Below are 20,237 nucleotides of genomic sequence, written 5' to 3'. Positions count from 1 at the left end.
ATTCTCCGAATAAGATTTGGAAAGCTATCTACTTTGATGTCACGTCTAAAGCGTCATCCCTTCATACCCGCCCGGTCCTCACCACCCCTCAGAAACTCCCACATCGTTGCTTCCTGGAACCTCCAAGTTGACTTCATCCCCCACACTTAATGGCTTTCTTGATTTTGGCTCTCCCATTGCTTCCCCCCCCCCCTCCCTTCCCTTGTATATTCTTCTTCTCTTTGTAATGAATTATTTATTCATCCAAAAAAAAATCTGGAATTACCTCATTGTCATCATGTTTGCAGGCACATAAGAAACACACTAAAACAATTACATTGGGATCTCAACTAACTTTTTTCAATGGGATTTTTGTTAAGATCACAGATTGTACCCTTGCACACCCATATTATGTGTACCACAAGAGAGAATACCCCCTTATCATGGCTTGGTCAAGTTGTTTGGTAGATTTAGTTTCTTCCTTTATTACTTGTCTTATTTGGTTACTTCCCTTCTTAGTATAGTTTTCCTTTTTATTTTTCTTATCGTCCAAGGATTATCTTTATAAATTCATGTAAGCTCTGATTATTATTTTTAGTGATTTTGGAGGAGATTGTTAGATACGATAACTAAGTTTCTAGCAATCTCAGTTAGCCTCTCCTCCTTTCTTTTTCTCCTTCTTCTAGCTTCTTGTTCTTGGTTCTTAATATTCTCACATAGTACTTGAGCTCGAAGGACCAGTTTTCGATTCTCCTACTTTGAAGTTTTTAAGTCCTTCAAGGGCTAGTGTCAATTCTAGTTGTAACAATCCTCATGCTGCCTACCTTCCTCTACCGCGCTAGTTAAGCATACAATGAAGATAGTCTAATGTCTCAGCTCTTTTCCCTTGCTGGTTCATTGGAATCTAACCTATATGAAGAATGAAGACTGAAGTTGGAATCTAACCCACATGAAGAATGTACCTTGTTCTAGAAGATTTTGTAAAGGTTGAAGTTTTTTGCCATATATTATTCTATCTGGCCACCTGATCCTTGTCAATTTTTTGTGGACTGATTTTACTATCTGAGATGACTACTTGATCCATATTTTGGAGGATCATATCCACCTGGTCTACTACTCTGAAGTTTCTCTATTTTTGTTGAGTTGATACTCTATTTTTCTGCCCAGATTTGTTGTTATTGATTCTAGAATTTGGTGCTCTCTATCGAGCCCTTTGGTCTCATATTTTGGGGTTCAATAATATACCAATAAAGGTCTGCTCAATGGAAGTTTGAGGTCCTTCTAAACTTAGTGACTGGTGGTGCAAAATCACCTTGATTCTTTGTCTTCACACCTCGGTTTGAGTATCTTGCTCAATTTTGTTACATTATTAGTGTTTACGTTAACTCCACAATATATATACCTGTTTTAAGTCTTGGATTACTACTCTATCATCCACTTCGATTGTGGGTTTCTTGTGTTGCTACTTTGGTCTGTACTTATACTATTGAACCAAATCAATATACCCAGAATAAGCCTTTAATCACCTATGCAACCAACTAGTAATGAAGTGGTAACATATCAAACAAACTATATAATTGGGAATGTCAATCAAAAGTCAAACACAATAAAGCATAGTAAAAAAAAGAAAAGTAATAATAATGTAGAAGTCTCACATAGAATTCTTTCAAGTTTAAACTAAAATAGAACAACAAATCATTACGTGCTTAAAAGATTAAATTAAATTTAGCTTTATATTCATCAGCCTATTAGTATTAACATATCATATTTGCTTGAACAATAACCATTGTGACCAATTATAGCCAGAAAAGCTAAAAACAAGTCAACACAATAAAAAAAAAAGAAATGAAAATGCAAGAGGAACATCTAAAGATCTGAATGAAAAAAAAAAAAGCAAATTACAGCAAAATTGAAAATGATTTACTAAAGTACCATGCTAATTTGCTCATCAATATACTTAACATGAAATTGTTGATGGACACCTAGATGCCATCAAGAATTTGCAAATGTAGAGAAGACAAACATGAATGGCATTGTAGCATGACAATAAGGATTTCAAAGACTAAAACCACCAAGGTAAAGTCTTCATGTCTATAAGTTAACCTGAATAATGAAAAGATACCTGAAACTTAACAAGAATGTGCAAAGAAAAATTCTCAATGCTATGTTTTTTCTTTTTTCCTAAGGGGCAATTAATATATTTCAACATCTTTTTTTGCTCCAAATAAAAGAAGAATTAAGATTGGTTGAAATAAAAATCATAGATAGTTAAGAGGCAATATCACCTTTGCAGTTATGTATGGAATAAATGATTGGCCAACCTTATTATCTGCAGAAATAAAATAAGGGTCAGTGTTAACCAAAAAGTATCCAATAATTAAGTTTTTCTACATAAGTAATGAGCTTTGTTTCTTTGATATATTAATTTTCAATATATGTTTTTAATTTCCAAATTATTAACAATATGAAAAGTTGTAATAATTCATACAGAGACAAGTGAGGCTTCTAATTTTCAGATTACCTCATTGTGATCACGTCTGCAAGCACATATAAAACACATCCTCCAAAACACCCTCTATCCTACCACTCCTACCTTACCCCTACCCTTTCCCTCTCCCTACCAACTAGGCTACTACCCCTCCTCCCTCCCCCCTCACCCACTCCTCTCCCTACCCTCTTGCCCCCTCAGAAGGGAAAAGAGAACTTTCAATTAGATTACCCATAACCTTCCAATTTTCAATATATGTTTATAATTTCCAAATTATTAACAATCTAAAAAGCTTTCACAATACATACAGAGAAAAGTAAGGCTTCTAAATTCTGAAATTACCTCATTGTCATCACATATGAAGACATCCTCGAAAACAGCCTCTATCCTATCCTACCCTACCCTACCCTACCCTTTCACTCTCCCTACTTACTACCCTTCATTCCTTCCCCCCTCTACCCTCCCTACTTACTACCCTACTCTTTCCCTCTCCCTACTTACTACCCTTCTCCCTTCCCCCTACCCCCTTCCCCCTCCTCCCCCCTCTACCCCCTACCCTATATATATTTTTAAGAAAATGTAGTAGTAAATTGCAATTATGGTGCCTTAAATATTAAAAGAAGAGAATTGTACATTATTTGGATAGCTAAAAGGAAAAATTGAAAATAAGCAGTTATGGAGGTGGTATTGGCTTCGACAACAAAACCCAATTTGGCAACTTTTGTTGTACAATGATGCCAACTCCAAAATTCCATTTCATAGTGTTAATCCAAATTCAATCACCCAAATATCTATTTTCTAAAAGAAATACAGCAGGTTCAGACTTTGTAGTCTAATGAAACTTAAATGTGATGTAATTCCTACAACACTCCCCCCCCCCCCCCCCCAAAAAAAAAAAAGAGCTTACGTGTTCTAATTTTTTTTGAAAACCAGCCATCAACTTTGAGCATTCCCTATAGCACAGGAGAAGCATAACCTTACTCTCGACTCAATATCATTAAATCTTTAAATTTTCTTCAAAAATGAGGAGGGCCACTCACTAGTCATTGTCCATTGCCTGGACCCATTAAGAGTATCTCCCCATCTCTCATCTCCTAACTCTAAACTAGAACCAATACACCCCAGTCAATAGGAGAAGATTGACAATCATGGTGTTCCGAAATTCTAAGCTTCACGCTTTGTCTAAAATCATCTCTTCATCTTTTTTCTTCTTTTTTTGTCCAATCCTTCATGTGATGAGTGAGTAGTGTCACTTACTGATATTAGTTTATCAATTCATCTAGCTAGGGTTAGTGGGTCAGTTTCTTTGTATTTTGTCTATTTACCTAATAGCATGAGTTGCTTGCCTCACAGGGCAGGGTTGATTAAAGTTGACCAATACTTAACCAGTTAGGTTTGGTATTGGCAAACCGGATACAAACCCAACCAATCACAAGCCTGAAATGCCCTCAACTACCCCACTGACCTCTGTCCAGTGCCCCAGAGAGAGACAGAGAAGATTGGAAGTCATCTCTACCTTTGCAATCATGGAAAAGCTGAGCCAGAGAGCAATCTGTGAAATCTCTCCACTCTTTTAGCATACCCTTTTAAAGACATGGCCTGATCATGGCAAGAAGAGTGGCTGCTAGACAGACTTCTTCTTCTTCTCATGCGAAACAAGAAATCTTCTGTAGCTAGAACATATGATACCTCACACACACAGACACACACACACAAAATTAAAATTAAAATTAAAAAAAATATATAATGAATAAATTGTCCAAAACTGATATCCTGAAACAACTAGACATAGCAAAATACCTTGGATGAATTGCAAGCTATTTTACACTCCAGACCATTAACCACTTTGACTCCATCCACAGCTTTGCATGCAGCAGAAAATTCATCACCACACACAAATTTATGTTTGTTTCTGCAAGCATCATTGTTATATTTAAAAAACAAACAAAAAACTGATCTACTAGCAGGAAAAAAGTCTTTGATTTGTCATCTCCATACCTCCGAAGGAAAACACCTCGCATCTCCTTCCTCTCAGGAAGAATTGCCAGAAAGTCATTCTGTAGGTAAGCGGCAAAGTTAGGGTCCAAGGAAACAGCAGTCACTTCAGGCTTTTCATGCCCATAGTCCATCAGCTGTATGGACAAACATGTTGGACTGGATGACTGCAACAAAGACAAAATATCCTCGTCAATGCATCTTATTTTCCCCCCTCTTCACTGTGCAACACTTATCAGATTACACCAAAACAAACCCCACTGAAGACCTACACATTCGAATCGATATATGTTCTCATCATGAAGAAGAACACGTGCATTTTCATGATAAACTAAATCAACAAATCCCGAACTTCCTAGATTTCTCATATGCATATATTTGAAGAAGTTTGTTGTCCATTTCATCGGTTGCAACTGTTTGAAGCTGTGGCAGACACAATAAGTTAGAATCCATATTTGAAAATACTAACACAAGAATAAACCCAGAGTCATAAGTTACCTGTTTGACAAGTTTATATATCAATTTATCTAAAGTGAATAGCAAATATGACTGAGTTCCAATTATAGCTCGGCAGTCATCCTCAAACTTTGTATTATCAGCAGACCCCATCAAACAAACTGTATAATGCACTCATAAATCTGTACCTCACAGAAGGACGAAGAGAATATAAATTAAAATGTTGTTGGCACTTCTAAGTTGGTGAGCAACTACAACTCTGAAGTTCAAACTACCTTGTGAAGTGATCAGGAGGGCTCATATCCTTGGAAGTTCTCCACTTCCTTTCAGAAGATGAATTCATCTTTGCAGAGAGTATTCTCTCGTACAGTGTCTGCCAAATCAAAATAAAAGTGATGAAATCCAGTTAAGAAACTACAACTAATTATGAATGATATTTCAAAACAAAAACATAGGTTACTTGGTGAAGCCTGAAAAGCACATAGAATGAATCATTTCCATAGAAAATTCTAGAATCCTTCTTTTCTTTGTCATGCAACACTGAAGGGACATGCTTTCCCAGTGGCTTCACTGTCAGTAGAAAGCGTTCTGAATATGGCAATAAGATGCCATCTCCTTCAGCATCATGCGCATCAGCCATCCCTTCAGCCTCACCTTCACTTTCAGCCTTAGCATCAGTCTCATCATGGTCAACATCTTCCTCATCTTCATGGTCTTCAAGGGAACATTCCTCCCCATCACCAGACTCACTGCCTGAGACATCACCTGCCTCTGAAGCATTCTCACTGTCCTCTGTTGACCTTTGAGCACTTTCATCACCTTCATCATCAGCATCAGCATCATTTTCTCCACCTGCCTCTCCACAACATATTTCTTCTTCTTCCCCATTCCTAGCCTGATACTGTCTGCTTGCATTACTATCCTTTGCTTTAGACAAAATGTCAACACCAGCCACCTCCATAGCCCACAAAGTTATCCTCTTCAAAATCCCCATTTTGGCAACAACTCACCCTCCTGTCTTTCAACTTTCATGTGTCCCACAGATTCTTCATTATATCTATGTAACTTGCTGCCATCTGTCATCACTCATCACTCCGTTGGTTGATATGACAGGCCTTGTACTATCCCCACCCTGCAACACCCAAAAATACACGCAGATCTTACAATATGTACATATAAAAATCACACAAGACGGAGATCAAAATCATTACTATGCACAGCAGGCAATCTAGCAAATGAATGGACCTTAGCCAGTCAAGAAGGTCTGTAACCAGATTCCCACATCTCTCAATTAGCTTATCAAATTGAGAAGTTGACGCTTGGTTTTGTGGATTAGCAGTGACCATCCAGATAATGGCTAGAGATGGTTTACAAGATATAAGATGCTGCTTCAATATGCTTTTGCAAGCAACATTTTGGCTCCCAAAAGTAATAATATGTGGCAAAAAGGAAGCAGCTTGGCCGAGCTTCCTTCTGCCTATTTTTTTGCCATGTGACTTGTTAAATGGGGAAGCTTAACCCTTAATGGAACAAGGACAACTTGAACTGGTCAAGTGTCAAATTTCCGGCCTTGATTGGACACCCCACCCTGCTCTTCCAAGGTCCAGCATCACCAAACTAAGAGTGGTTTTAACCACTTTTGTCCACTTGATTGGAATCAGACAACCAATATTGGTTTTACCCACTTTTGTCCACTTGATTATGACATGCGGCAGGCATTATTTGGGCCCAAACTGGACACATGATTAGGGGAGGGTGGATCCTAGCAGTGAAAATTTGGGCCCCAAAGGACCTGCAAATCATGCCCAAGTTGCCTTCCCTGGCAAGCTGTGTCCACCCCCCCCATTATATAAAATAAAAAGAAAAGCAACAAAGTTTTGCTTCTGGAAGCCAAAGAGTTACTTCCAGAAGCCTATCCAACCATCACCTGAGACCTCCGTTGAACTACTTCCCACTAAAGAAATTGCAAATCAGGTCAACTGTTTTGAGCCAGGAAACAGACTCTGCTAGCCCTATGGGAAAATTGTGAGAACCCCCCCACCCTCCTACTCATAAAATCCTTACAGAACACCAGCAGACACAACGTGAGCCATACAATTGAATGGAATTTCGTAAGGCCAGATATCTGTTTGCAAGTAACCACAGATTTAAGTCCTTAACATAGTTGTCACGGCGCCAAGGCGAACCAAGGCGGTGGAGGGTTGTCTAAGCGCTTAGGCGAGAAGGCGCCCGCCTTAAGGCGAACTAGGCGAACAAGTGTTATTTTTTATTTTTCCTATTTTCTAACATTATTTAGTAAGTTATATATACCTTGTATCATAAAAAATCAAGATTAAGCCACATCAAGTCATTAAAAATCAACATTTAGCCACATCAAATCATAAAAAATTAACATTAAGTCATATTAAGTTATAAAAAATCAATATTTAGAGAAATGCTCTTATTTTATAATAAGTTTGACTGGTCAAATGATTTTATTTTTACATGAGACTTTTTGTATTAGTTATAATATAAAACCAGCTTTCTAACAAGTCTAAGATTACTTAAATCTGAGTTGCAATGACAAAGTTATGCTTCAGTCAAACTTATTTTTAAGTGCGCGAATACTGTTAAAATTGTCTGAATGAAAATAATTTTATGAATATCAAAATAAAATATTTTTTTACCGGACTTTTGGTTTTTAGCAATGTTTTAACATGATAGAATTTATAAAATTTTCATAATTGAGAAAAACCCTAGCATTTAAAAGTTGAAAATCGTCCCTATAACCAAATCCAGTTTTTGTTCTTGGACTGGGGGGTTGACTTTTTTTCCTTTTGGAATTTGATTTTTAAACTATTTTTATTGGATTCAAATAGGGGGTATTTGCTTATTTATGAATAATATCTTAAGTAAATGAAATAAAAAATATTAAAAACATTTACTTGGCATAAATAAGTGCCGAAACACAAAGCGATATGCAGTGCAACAAGGCGGCTGTTGCCTAGGCCCCAGGCAAACCGCCTGGACGCCAAGGCGTCGCCTAGGCGACGCCTTGACAACTATGGTCCTTAATTATCCAGATATTCCCAATTCCTTAAGCAAGCAGATAACAAATTTCTCAAGTAATGAGCAAGAAAGTAGACATTTTTCTCCTCGTAAAATCAACTTTTATCTTATATACAGATCAGATAATAATACCCCTGCTGAAGGTAAAACTTCACTAGTAAGCCGAGGCTCGTGCCCACCGTCGGTAGCAGTGTGACCAGGTCTGGAAGGAGTTGCGCTATGTCCTTCAATGAAGCAAGTATCTCAGTATCTACGCTATCAATTCAAAGCCCATAGAAAGAAAATGCAATCACGAAGCTAACTGAATATCTAGCGAAAACACATACTAAAAATTGAAGTGAATTAGTTTAGAGACCAAATAACAAACCTGGAGTAATTTCAGTTTTGGTTCTACCATGACTTTGTTCTGTTCTATTAGCAAGTGACACATTTGAATCAGCCAACCGATCATTAGTTGTATTTGTGTTGACTCCAGACATTTCGTCACCCACAGAGACGTTATTCTGCACTTTTCCTTGGTGAGTACTAGAGAGATTGTCACTTCAATAGGGAATACGAACTCCATCATGCAACCCATCTTCTTTAACCATGGCATCTCCATTTTCCAACTTGGCCCTGCCATTACTTCCTTGTTCAAGTGGCATACTATCATCCCTGTTGCTGAAAGGCTTTGATTGCTTTGAATTAGTAGCTGGGGCATCAGCACCAGGACTGCCATCACCTTCCGCTATGCTTGTTCCATGGCTCTTGACTGCATGATTCTTAGTCTTTACAACATCTTCTGTGTCCTCTGCACCCTAGGGACAAGAAGGAACACCTAGCATGGGCTCCAAGAAGGTCGTCCAAATCCTCATGACTTTATCCAACTGTTCTGTGGTTGTGCAAACCTCTCCACAAGAATATTTTATGAGTTGATACAAGTCCTAGTGAATTTCTGGATCAGAGTACTCAAATTCCAGATTTGGAATTATAGGTTGCCTGTTACCAGCAGCAATAGCAAGAAGAACATCGTCCTCTTTGCGCTTCATCTCATTGATTTCCTTTACCTCAGCCAACAAGGCTGTACAGTTAAACAAAAACATGACTCATGAGAACAAAAGAGAATGCACAACAAAAAAGCAAATATATGAAACCAAGGACACAATTGAAATAACAAATAGCACGCTTCAAGCAAACTGTCAAACATGCATTTTTTTAAGTAAAACTATATAGAATTTAAGAATAACATTAATGGAACGCAGTATCACAATTGGAATTTCATAAATGCCACAAGGCAGTTAGCCTGGCACCCAAATTGGGTGTATAAGTAGGGCCCACAACTCCACCGCCTGTAAAGTTCAAGCCTGACAAAGATTGCCATGCGGCAAAACAAAGCTTAAAAACTGGTTTCAAATGTCACAGTGGGGCAAAAATGGAGACATACAAGAAGAGAAATCAAATGAAAGGTGATTAGGTAGAGTCAGTATACTGAGTTGGTCAGTTGGATGACAATTTGACACGTGGAAAATCAAGGCATGCCCTGTCAGGCCGTCTATCCAACCGTCTAGATTGGCCATACCCTGTCAGCCTTTTGCACTTTGATCCTTCAATAATAATAGAGTGCCATTGATGGCATGAAAATTTTAAAGTATCCCGTATTTGACATTGAACATCATCTTTAAAGATACCAATATTTAAAGATTTAACTTACATTTTGCACTCAAGCTCTTGGTGTTCTGTTGCTTGAAATAGAAACTACGATGATCAAGAGATTTGTGATAGTTCTTCGCATAAATTTCAGCCCAGACCTTATTAAAATCTGCACGACACCTTGTCCACTCCTCTTGTTTCTGCTTCAAGCGAGTTAATATAACAGGCAATGAAAGTGTTGAATTCTTTCGTAACACACATCCAGACCATGGTCACCATATAGGCGTTCTATGCACCTTAGATTGAGAGCTACAGGAAGAAACAAGAGAAAAGAAAAATCAGAAACAACAGTACAGATAAAGCTCAAATAGCATTTTAAATGTATCCCCGATAATATTCTTAAAACAACTTCCATACATACAAACCAGTGAAGTGGTCCTTAATCCGAACTGGACTGCCTGGCTTGATTGTATTATCATTGAACTTTTCTAACAACTCCTCCACACGCTTGGTAGTTACATTGACTGATTCTAACAGCATGTCCAGTTCAAACCTGACTCATAAGTAACAAAAAATAAGCAATTCTGATTAACCATATGGAAAAAATTCAGCAATTTAAAATGAAATAACATATGGAAAAATCACAGTGAGTACTATCAGTGGAAAAATGTTTCAGGTGATCAATTGACCACAAGAAAGAGTAACGAAATTGAAATCACTGGATAGCAATAGAAGAAGAAAACATTCTTTTTTTTTATTGGGTAACCTTCTTGCTTTATCTTACAAATCCAGTAAAATAGCAAGAGCCCATTTACGCTCCTTACGTTTTCCCATTTACATAAGGTATAAAAGATACAAGGAGAAAAGGTGTTGCTGAAAATCTCTAGCAAGCTTTTTACCTATCATCTTCACATCTAAACAAGCTCTCTTCATATTGGTTTTTGCGCATGTGTTTGAAAGAATAATCCTCACTTCCTGAAGTGACTGATACCCAATTATCATTCAATACCTGAGCATCAAGCTCTGTTCTCTAGCTTGCTGCAGGTGTTTGATACTGCAGAGTAACAGGCATCAAATAATCAATATGTCATATACACAAGTACACAGCAAAAAAATCTAAAAATAAAACAAAATCCCTGTGGAAGGATCCCATATATTCTTTGATAGGAGCCGATAACTGGGCGTACAACGTTGACAATTAGAGAGGTCAAGCTCTGAAATAGGCTTATGATTAAACTTCTCTTTGTTTGGATATGATGGAACCTTTTGACTCGATCCGTTTTTGTCAAGTCTTTACCTTTCCTTATCCCTCTCCCTTTCACGGTCTTCACGCTCTCGCTCTTTATCCCTGTCCTCAACCTTCACTGATCTTGGTAGATGTCCTTCATTCCAAAAAGGTTCTGCAGGGAATGTAAAATTCTATAAAGATCGTAAAGAGTATGTGCCAGATGCCTAAATATATGAGAAATAAAATAAATGGTTTGCTGAGGCATCTGTAACAAAATGGCATGAAAATTGCATTCAATAGGAGCCTCTGTTATTCTAGGAAGCAAGAAGGAAAAGGTGTTATCACTCCGTCACTGCTGCCCCTCCCTTCGTCGTTGTTACTGCCACTCCGCTCCAGCTTGTGATTCCAACTCCGATTTAGGTTCTAGATCGTGATTCCAACGCTGTTGTTGTACAGGGTTGAAGAACAAAATGATGCAAAGTTGCAAATCAAAGTAATATCTTTGATTACATCATTAGACGAATCCACTAGTATATGTTAAGCAAAGCATCCCCTGTTCCCAAACTCTTCCCTCCTTCCCCCCAAAACGATCTCTAATGAACCTCTACTAGTGAAGTAGGGAGAGCTGAAGGAAGTCCACAAAATGCTGGTGTGGTAGCGCCTAACAGTGGGTGAGAGTCATCCAAATCCAAAAGGGGATTATGGAAGGCATGCTAAAGCCAAGAAGTCCATGTGAATGCTAATTTTGAGCCCTTGAGACTCATTTTCGATTCTGACGATACATGTTCTCCGGCATGGATCTAAATCTCCTCGAAATTTCCCAGTTTCGGTATGGCTTGAGATGAACCAAGGATCAAAACCAAAATGTTACTGGATTCAACCAGTTTTGATAGGTTTCAACAAAATTTCCTAAGTTTCACATGGTTCGACCAAACTGGTCCAGCCCATGCTTATATAAGTGACATGTTTCAATAGAAACATACATTGTTTCCCATATTTCAGTAGAATCTCTCAAATTTAATGGGTTTTGACCAAGAAAGGGGAAATTTGGCCACAAAACATCAATTTTGCTCAAGTTTTTGCAATCTTCTTCTACTACCTTACATTATCAACTAAAATCAACCTAGAGATGATTTCTTGGAGCCTCAAGGTAAACCCACTTTTTCTCTATACCTTTTTTTTTTTTGTTCAACATAGAAATGTTGTATGGTCTGACACACTTTTTTGCATTTATGTTTTTTCGGAATGATCCTGCGTCTTAAATGTTGTATGGTAACAAAAAAAGAAATTGATTTTGTAACCTAGAAGAAACAAAACCTGTATGGTTTGCACTTAATAGAATCATTTCTGTTAGAAACCAATATTACATAAACTGTCATTTTCACCATGGGTCCCAAAGTTGTGATTTAAAAAAAAAAAATCTAAAGATAATCAATAGTTTTTCAATAAATTCTAAGTTATTGAAACCATTATTATAGCTAGAGTTGAAATAAAACATAAATAAGAATAATTGACACAAGTAAGAGAAGTAGAAGACTCTAGTGTTAGCTTCATATCATTAAAATAACTAGGGTTTGTAACAGTGGATAGCCAACATAAGATGTCCTGCAACCAGTATCAATTCCTGTCCAAAATGGACATTTAAAACAACGTTAATGGAGGTTGAACAAAAAACTTGGATTTGTATATTTTTAAGCTTGAGATTTTCCTCACAATGGTGTGTGTCTATATATATATATATATATATATATATATGAAATTCGTGCATTGTTGATGACTGAGAAAAATTCATGAAACCCTCATCAAATAAAGGAGAAAGACTAAAATCAGAATCCGGATTTGGATGTCTTTTTTTTTTTCTTCCTTTCTCCTTCCTTTTGTTTTCAGTTCATATAATCATAACTTCTCAAGCACACACACATATATGACATATCTTGGAAGCCTTATTAGAACATCTCACTGCATAGCATTCAAATGAGATGAAAATAGCACTACCGAAGTGAAATACAACTCCAGAATTATATTTTAGTAGACTCAGGCCACAGCATTGCAGGGTTTCAAATTCAGTGAATCAGATTGGGAATCAGCTGTGACCAATCCTGATTTCTGCCATTCAATCGGAATATTCACACCAACCATAGTGACTCTCCTGAATCAATCCCTTACAATCCAAGGGAATCGATCTCCCCTTGTTTTTCCTACTGACTCTATCAACTAATTATCAACATAATATTCCCATAATTCATGCCAGACTTGTTAGCGTACTCCCACATCTTCTTTAAGCAAGGTTCAACAAATAAAAACTACAAAGTATACCAACAAAGAACGGTAAAAGCTCAAAAAAAAAAAAAAAACAGTCCATGGCAAGCAATATAAACTGATTTTGAATAACAACAGATCAGAGTCAGATCCTCTTCAAACCATGGTCGAAGATCTCTCTTGGGGAGGCCTTCAATGCCCCAAGGTCTTGCTCTAATCTGATGTGTAGAATCAATTCAGATGGATTATGAAATCAGGCTGGAAATTAGAACTAAAACAGGGTAGCCGCAGATTAAGAATTCAGGGATTCTCTGATGAAATTCAATACCAACATAAATCGAGAATTAGAAAGAAAAAAAAAATAACTAAATCGAACAAGAGCGGTGGCTCAGGAAGGCAAGAAGATCAGTTTTCATCCAGTGGAAAAAGGGGATGGGTTCAGCCAGGGCGGTGGATCTCGTCACCTCGGTGATTTCATAGAAACCTTTTTTCTCTCTATTTCTCTCATCCCGTCACTCTTTCTGCACCTCTTTCTCCCCAACACTGTCCCCCCTTCTCTCTGCTTCTCTCCCTCAGTTCAAATTTAAAGAAACAGAAAACAAGAAAAAATGAAATCGGAGAAAAAGAAGACCCGTTTTCGTCGCCGGAGAGAAAGGGGATGGCTCGCGCTGGGTTTCGTCACGTTACCGCTGCTTCGTCGATGCGTTGTCTCTCTCTCTTGCCCTCGCCTCTGCATCTCTCTCTCTCCCCACGCTCTGCTTCCTCCCCTGAACGCTGTCCGATCTCGCTAGTGGAGAGAGTGAGCGAACTGGCCGCTGTAAGATGAAGAGAGTGCTTTTCAAATCATCAGCACATACCAAGGGCGGTTTGAACTTTGAATTTAAATCTTTAGCAAATGCCAAGGTCGGACTTCGGACTTCGGACTTCGGACTTCGTACTTCGGAGCACTTCTCTCTCTGCCAGGGACCACGAGACCGAGAGGAACAGCTAGAAGTGGATGTGCCGGGCCTCTGGGCTTAATCTTGCAGGAAGTGGATGCATCCGGCCGAATTTTTGGCGTCATATGTGAAAGGTAATGAAAGTATTCAAAAGTATTCATTGTTTTATACTTTTACGGTGAATTTGATGTGTCATTGAAAGAATTAACTAAAGTAATTTCTACCAAAAAAAAAAAAAAAAATCTAGTAGTTGAATATCAAAATTTCTATTCAAATTCAATCATTTACCATTTCATTCATTACTTATACTTCCTTATTTTTCTTATGTTTTGATTCATTACATTATTAATCACGATTAAATTGAAACTTGACAAGTAAAACTTTGGGGTCTACATGACTAGGGGTGTCAATTCATGGCCTGACCCGACTAAACCGATCAGGATCGACCGTTTATAGACTGGCCCAACCCGGACAGTTTATTAAACGTGTCAGGCTTGAGTCTGGCATGTTTACAAACGGTCGGTCTCGGATTTGCTACTTGGACAATCGAGCGCCCGACCGAGATCGGCCTATTGTGAAACGGCCTAGCCCGACCCTTTAATGATTGTAGAATACCTATTTTACCTCCCAAATTAAAAAGTAAAAACTAAAGACATGTTCACATTTTAAATAATGGTTATATGTGGTATCATTTATTGATTTATTGTCATTTTTTTAGGCTTACATGAGTGAGCTAGAATATAAGAGCACATTTTAAAGAGGGCCCATTTAAAAACTGGTTAAATCCCGTTTAACATTAAACATGTTTGTAGCCTGATTAAGGCCCAACTAAAGCCCAATTAAGGTAGCCCGATTATAGCCCAAGGCCGACCGACCGAATATAAAACGTACCATGCCCTCAATAACCAAGCCCGATTAGTTAGCGGACACGATGCAGCCTTTGAAAGTCTTCAAAGCCCGATCGAAATTGGACCGGCCTGACCAATTGACACCCCTATACATGACCATGACATTTTAATTCAACGTGATATGTTTTGCAATGGATGTGTGGTGAAGTTCTCCAATGAACACTAAAAGTTAACTACATGATTGTCGTCTAATACATCCAACAACCTAAGAGTGAGAGAGGGAGAGAGATGTACAATGCTTAGGAGAGTGAATAAGCAAGTGCAAATGAACCAAGTTGTACATGAAACAAACTTATTAACATATGGACGAGAGGAAATAGTGTTTAAAAGGGGGGATTTTTGGGTTTTGTAGGGGTGAGGGCAACATTTCACCGCCCTTTGTCTAGGTGTAGGAGCCACACAACTAGAGAGCATTCATTTTCCTTAATTATATAAAGTAAAAAAGTAGCACAAAAATATATATATAAATAAAATATCCCTCAATGGGAATATCCAATGTTTTTTATTACTTTTTATGTTTTATTTATGTGAATGTTAGAATGAAACCTCTATTGGTGTATTTGGCATTTAAAACCTTATTTTGTATGCCCTTTATTTTATTCCAAAGTCACTGTTACCATTAATCTCTCTCTCTCTCTCTCTCTCTCTCTCTCTCTCTCTCTCTCTCTCTCTCTCTCTCTCTCTCTCTCTCTCTCTCTGCAACCTTGCACCAGCTCCTTTCCCTTTCCCTGTGGAACCCCTCTCTCTGACTCTACTAGCTCCAACCTACTTCCCATAAAACTGCCACCACCCCTAGCTCGCAACAACCTCTTTGCTACCCTCTCCCCCGCCCCACTGCTTCTTACATATCCACCACCACCCTTGTCGCAACCCCTTTCTGCCTTCATATTTGATTTCATAGTTGGCTCAAATTCATCTTTTATTTGCAAAAACAATTGTGTGTCTAGACGAAAGCTGGTTAGGGCTGGGTAAATTAATGAATTTCTTACTCTCGCTTCGTCTTTTTGTTTATATATATATATATATATAGTAAAAATACATGTGCAAATGCACGTGAGGGTAGTCTCCTACTTGAGATAACTTTTTTTTTTAATTGAGATATAGATGATATTGGATGCTGCTTTGGATTTCATATGAGTAAGGTAGGCTATAGTGATACATTTACCATTTCCCAATAGATCCCTGAACATCGACCCCTACTATGTTCACCATCAAAGACACTCTTCCTTACTGTTGCTATAGTAATATGCCAATTGATATTTCAGCGATATTCTCAAATGTATCTTAGATGTGGAGAGCATTATAGACACTATTGTTATTTGCCCAGTATTGTGCTAAATAATAAGCATAGGTCTATGAAATGATGGGACAAATTATTAAAAAAATAAAGGTTGATTACCCATTTAAGGAATTCCACATAACTTCATATTTTTTGTACTTTATTGTATTTAGTATCACCTAACCCTCCATTTGCATATTTTGTTTCATTTTATCTTATTGTGCCTTCTGTTTATTTTAATGACCATACCACCAAGCTTTTTCCAAATTTTGGGATTTAATGATTAGTTATGTTCTTTTTGCTCATTATTTTTAGTTTTGTAATAGCTTATATGTAAAATAGTATTTGAGTATATTGTCCTTGAAATGAACTTAGGAATTTCCCTAAAAGTGTTTGGAATGGATTTGGTCTTGTTTCACTTTATTTAAAAAAAAAAAGAGAGATAATAAGAAACCCTGTTTATCATCTCAGTCCTCACCCCTTCCTTGCTTATCATCTCTCCCGACTCGTTTCCATCAAACCCCACCCTCTCCCTACCACCGGCCCCCTTCCCGCACCTCACTCTCCCTCTCCGTTTACACTTCCTCCCCAACGACATTACTCCATACTCCTTGTTCGAGAGCTCGTGTTTCTGCATCATGGGCATTTCCTGAGAAACCAAATTTTATATCAACACAAAACAATTTCCCATTTAAAATCAAAATAGGGCCCAACCAACAAGATGCCTAAGGCTGTCAAAGCTTCCATCAAATAAGATCAGAAGATAATTATACTAAGAAAGGTTAGAAATACCAACTCTTGGATCAAAAGGTCAATGGCTTAAAATCATGGTGAACCCGAGATTCTGTAAATCATAATGTGGGCTTAAAAAGATTTAACTCGTGCACCCATCAAGCAATGTAGTTATTCATGATCATCAAAGGGTCGAAGCCGAGAAGAATTGCAAATCACAGTAAGGCATTGAAAAGCAAAAATTGAATTACATAGAAAAAAAAATACAAAAGAGATTCCAGAAAAAATAGATAGGTAAGGAGTAAAATATGACCTTGCATGGAGATTCTCTTTGATATGAAGTATTTGAAATTGAGAAGCATTGTGTTAGTGAATCTGTAGTTGCTCTTTTGTCTTCTCTTTGGTATATATAATCAAGGGCTGCAAGGAAGGGAGAGAGCTCTGGTATCTACAAACCTTTCGTTTTCTCCATTTAAGATTCCATCTTCCGCATTTAATATTTGAAAATTTTCAGTAATTACAATTAAGGAAAGAAAAAATAGATAGAAATAGATGAGATTGGATTATAGTTATAATAATAACAAATTAAGGGACAAATTAAAATCGAATATTTGCACTTTTTCTACTAATGTTAACATGGAAATTAAATATTTAATTTCCATATAAAAAAGTAATAATAAAATATTTTCGAAAATAAAGCACACAACAGAACACCATCAATATGAGGGGTAGCTATGAGGTGACATGGCAAGAGGGATTAAGGCTTTCATTACCATAAAAAAAAAATGATAATAGAATAAGATACAAGTCACATGGACATGGTCATGGCGGTGTGACCCATTACTCTCCTTAATTTAAGATGGCAATCTTCACTAAAAGAAAGGCATTAAGAGATTTATTTATTTCCTAATTATTAGGGATTTTTTTTAACCTCCATCTTTTGTGTGTTATTATGTGCCCAAGATTTAATTCCTAATTATTAGGAATTTATTTAAAATAAAATCCCCAATTACCTCCACCTTCCCCTTTTTGTGCCCACGATTCCTAATTATTATGAATTTTTTCCTCTTTTAATACTTAATAATTAGTTCCCCCTTTTTGCTCTATGTTTTTTTTTTTATTATTATTTTTTTCTCTTCCATTTCGAGGGGTTTTTTGGTCCATTGGAAAATTTTTTATGTAGAGGTTTATGGTTCTTTTTGTCTTTTTGAAAAATTATACCAAAGACAAGGAGTACATACTTTTTAATAGTAGTATGATAGTATGATATATATATATATATATATATATAAAGAAGCCCAAAAGGCAAGCCCCAACACCCAAACATAGTGGGAGCGAAATGACCACTCCACCTCTCATAAAATGAGGAAAATCTACCTTGTTGATGCTTTTACTAATGCTTCAATTGGTCCAGACATGGTGTAGAGGCCACATTGCCTTTAGGGAATTCTGTAAAAGCACTCTTCGAATTCAAAGCTAGCCCAAATGTATTCTAATATCTCGTGCGTTATCTCTACCATATTCACTGTCTCACTATCTACCCAACTTGACTAGATTTGCAACGAGCAATTTAAAACCAACTAGTTTTTTATTTCGCTATATCAAGCATGAATGTTGGTACCTAGATAAACACTGGACGAACCCGTCTCTGATTTCAACTTTTTTTTTTGGGCAGTCGTGTTTGGCATTTGAAACATTATTTAATTTTCCCTTTATATTCCAAAAAGTCATTGCTTTGAAGCATTAAAATGGGTTTTCAAGAAATCATCCAAAAAAAAAAAAGTGTTTCAAGCTATTTTGGAGTCGTATCATTAAATAAATAGAATTACCGTAGACAAGTGTGGGAATGTAAAATCAAACCCCATCCCCGGGTACCATTAGTCTCTCTCTCTCCAGTCTTGCACCACCCCCTTTCCCTTTCCTTGTGCAGCCCTCTCCGACTATCCTAGCTCCAACACACTTCCCGTAACACAGGCCACCACCCCTGGCTCGTAACGCCTCCTTTTAATGCTCGAGAATTATAAAAAAGAGGTTACGAAGGTGTCGATAAAAAAATCCCTTTATCAGAAGAGAAATCCTAACACTACAAATACAATTGGAGGCAATACAAACAAGTACAACAAAAAAAAATTTCCCATTAATTTTGAAAGTTTTTTTTTGGGTCATAATGAGATTCACCAACATTAGCGAACATTGAGAGGTTCACAATTCACCTCTTCACAAGCAATAGGTAAGTCCATATTATAAATGACTTGTTTGCCAAATTTTAACGAAAAATGAGCATTATGTATAAGTCAAAAGTCTCTTAAAAAAATATTTAACCATGATTTTGACTATCTATACTCTTATGGGGCTAAAAATTTACCACTAAGATGGATAAATGATTCTATAGAGCATAAACTCAATTTCCATTATTTCTTGCCATACAATTGATGAATCTACTAAATTCACCATGGTCCATGAACATTACATTTTCCTTTTTATTTCACCTCCTATTATTTGGGGGTTGTAAAGCTTATGAGCAAGAGAATGACATAATTTTGTTTTCTTAAAATATTGATTGAACCTTGATCATTGATCGTTTTAACACCCATGAAACTCCACTCTCATTATATGGCTAGATTATTTACTTCACTCATATCATTTTCAAATGTGTTTATTGGTTATGTAAAAAAAAAAAAATCCAAATCACAAAAAAAATTAGAATACAAGTTAAATTCTATCACATATTTTACAATAAAAAAAATGGCATAAGTGAACTCTTTTCGTGGAATCTAATCAAATAAATAAAGGGTGATGGCAATATGAGTGCAAGATTGCTGTACTTTAAGTCTTTAACACTTTGAAAAACTAGCTTCCAAAACCGAGATCCGAATCAATTCAAAACATAGCTTAATCCCAATAGTAGTGCAAGTTTCTTTTTTCTTGATCGATTACCAGATCTTGTAGAAAGGTGTAGGGACTTCAAGCAAAGTCCTTTCTCCCTTATATATTTTAGGGAGAAGGTTCCATGAAAGGTAGCATGGTCACTACACTAGCGTAGGGCTAGTGGGAGTGCACCGATATGAATTAGAATTGGACCCTGATGATTCCATCACCGATTTATGTTTTTTAAACCACTGAGCTCGAGCCTGCAGCTCTGAACTGCAAATTTTTTTCTAGACGGAGAAGCCATCATCGACGTCGAAACGCTAAGGTTTCTTGTTGAGGTTCTCTACTTCCCTTGGAACTGCATCTCAAGCTACCATCATTTTCCTTTCATTCAAGATGGCTTCACTGTAATTCTATCTTTCCCTCT

The 20,237-nt window shown here is 37.1% G+C and overlaps 1 pseudogene; it reads right to left on the bottom strand.

Annotated features, from left to right (window-relative positions):
• Positions 1-225: 225 nt before the first annotated feature.
• LOC122069785 lies at positions 226-15,827 on the bottom strand (annotated as a pseudogene).
• Between the last annotated feature and the right edge of the window lie 4,410 nt (positions 15,828-20,237).

This window comes from Macadamia integrifolia, chromosome 1, assembly GCF_013358625.1.
Source record: "Macadamia integrifolia cultivar HAES 741 chromosome 1, SCU_Mint_v3, whole genome shotgun sequence".
In the NCBI taxonomy this organism is placed as follows: Eukaryota; Viridiplantae; Streptophyta; class Magnoliopsida; order Proteales; family Proteaceae; genus Macadamia; species Macadamia integrifolia.
Note: the sequence above shows the minus strand (reverse complement) of the source record. Positions and strands in the feature narration are given on the sequence as shown.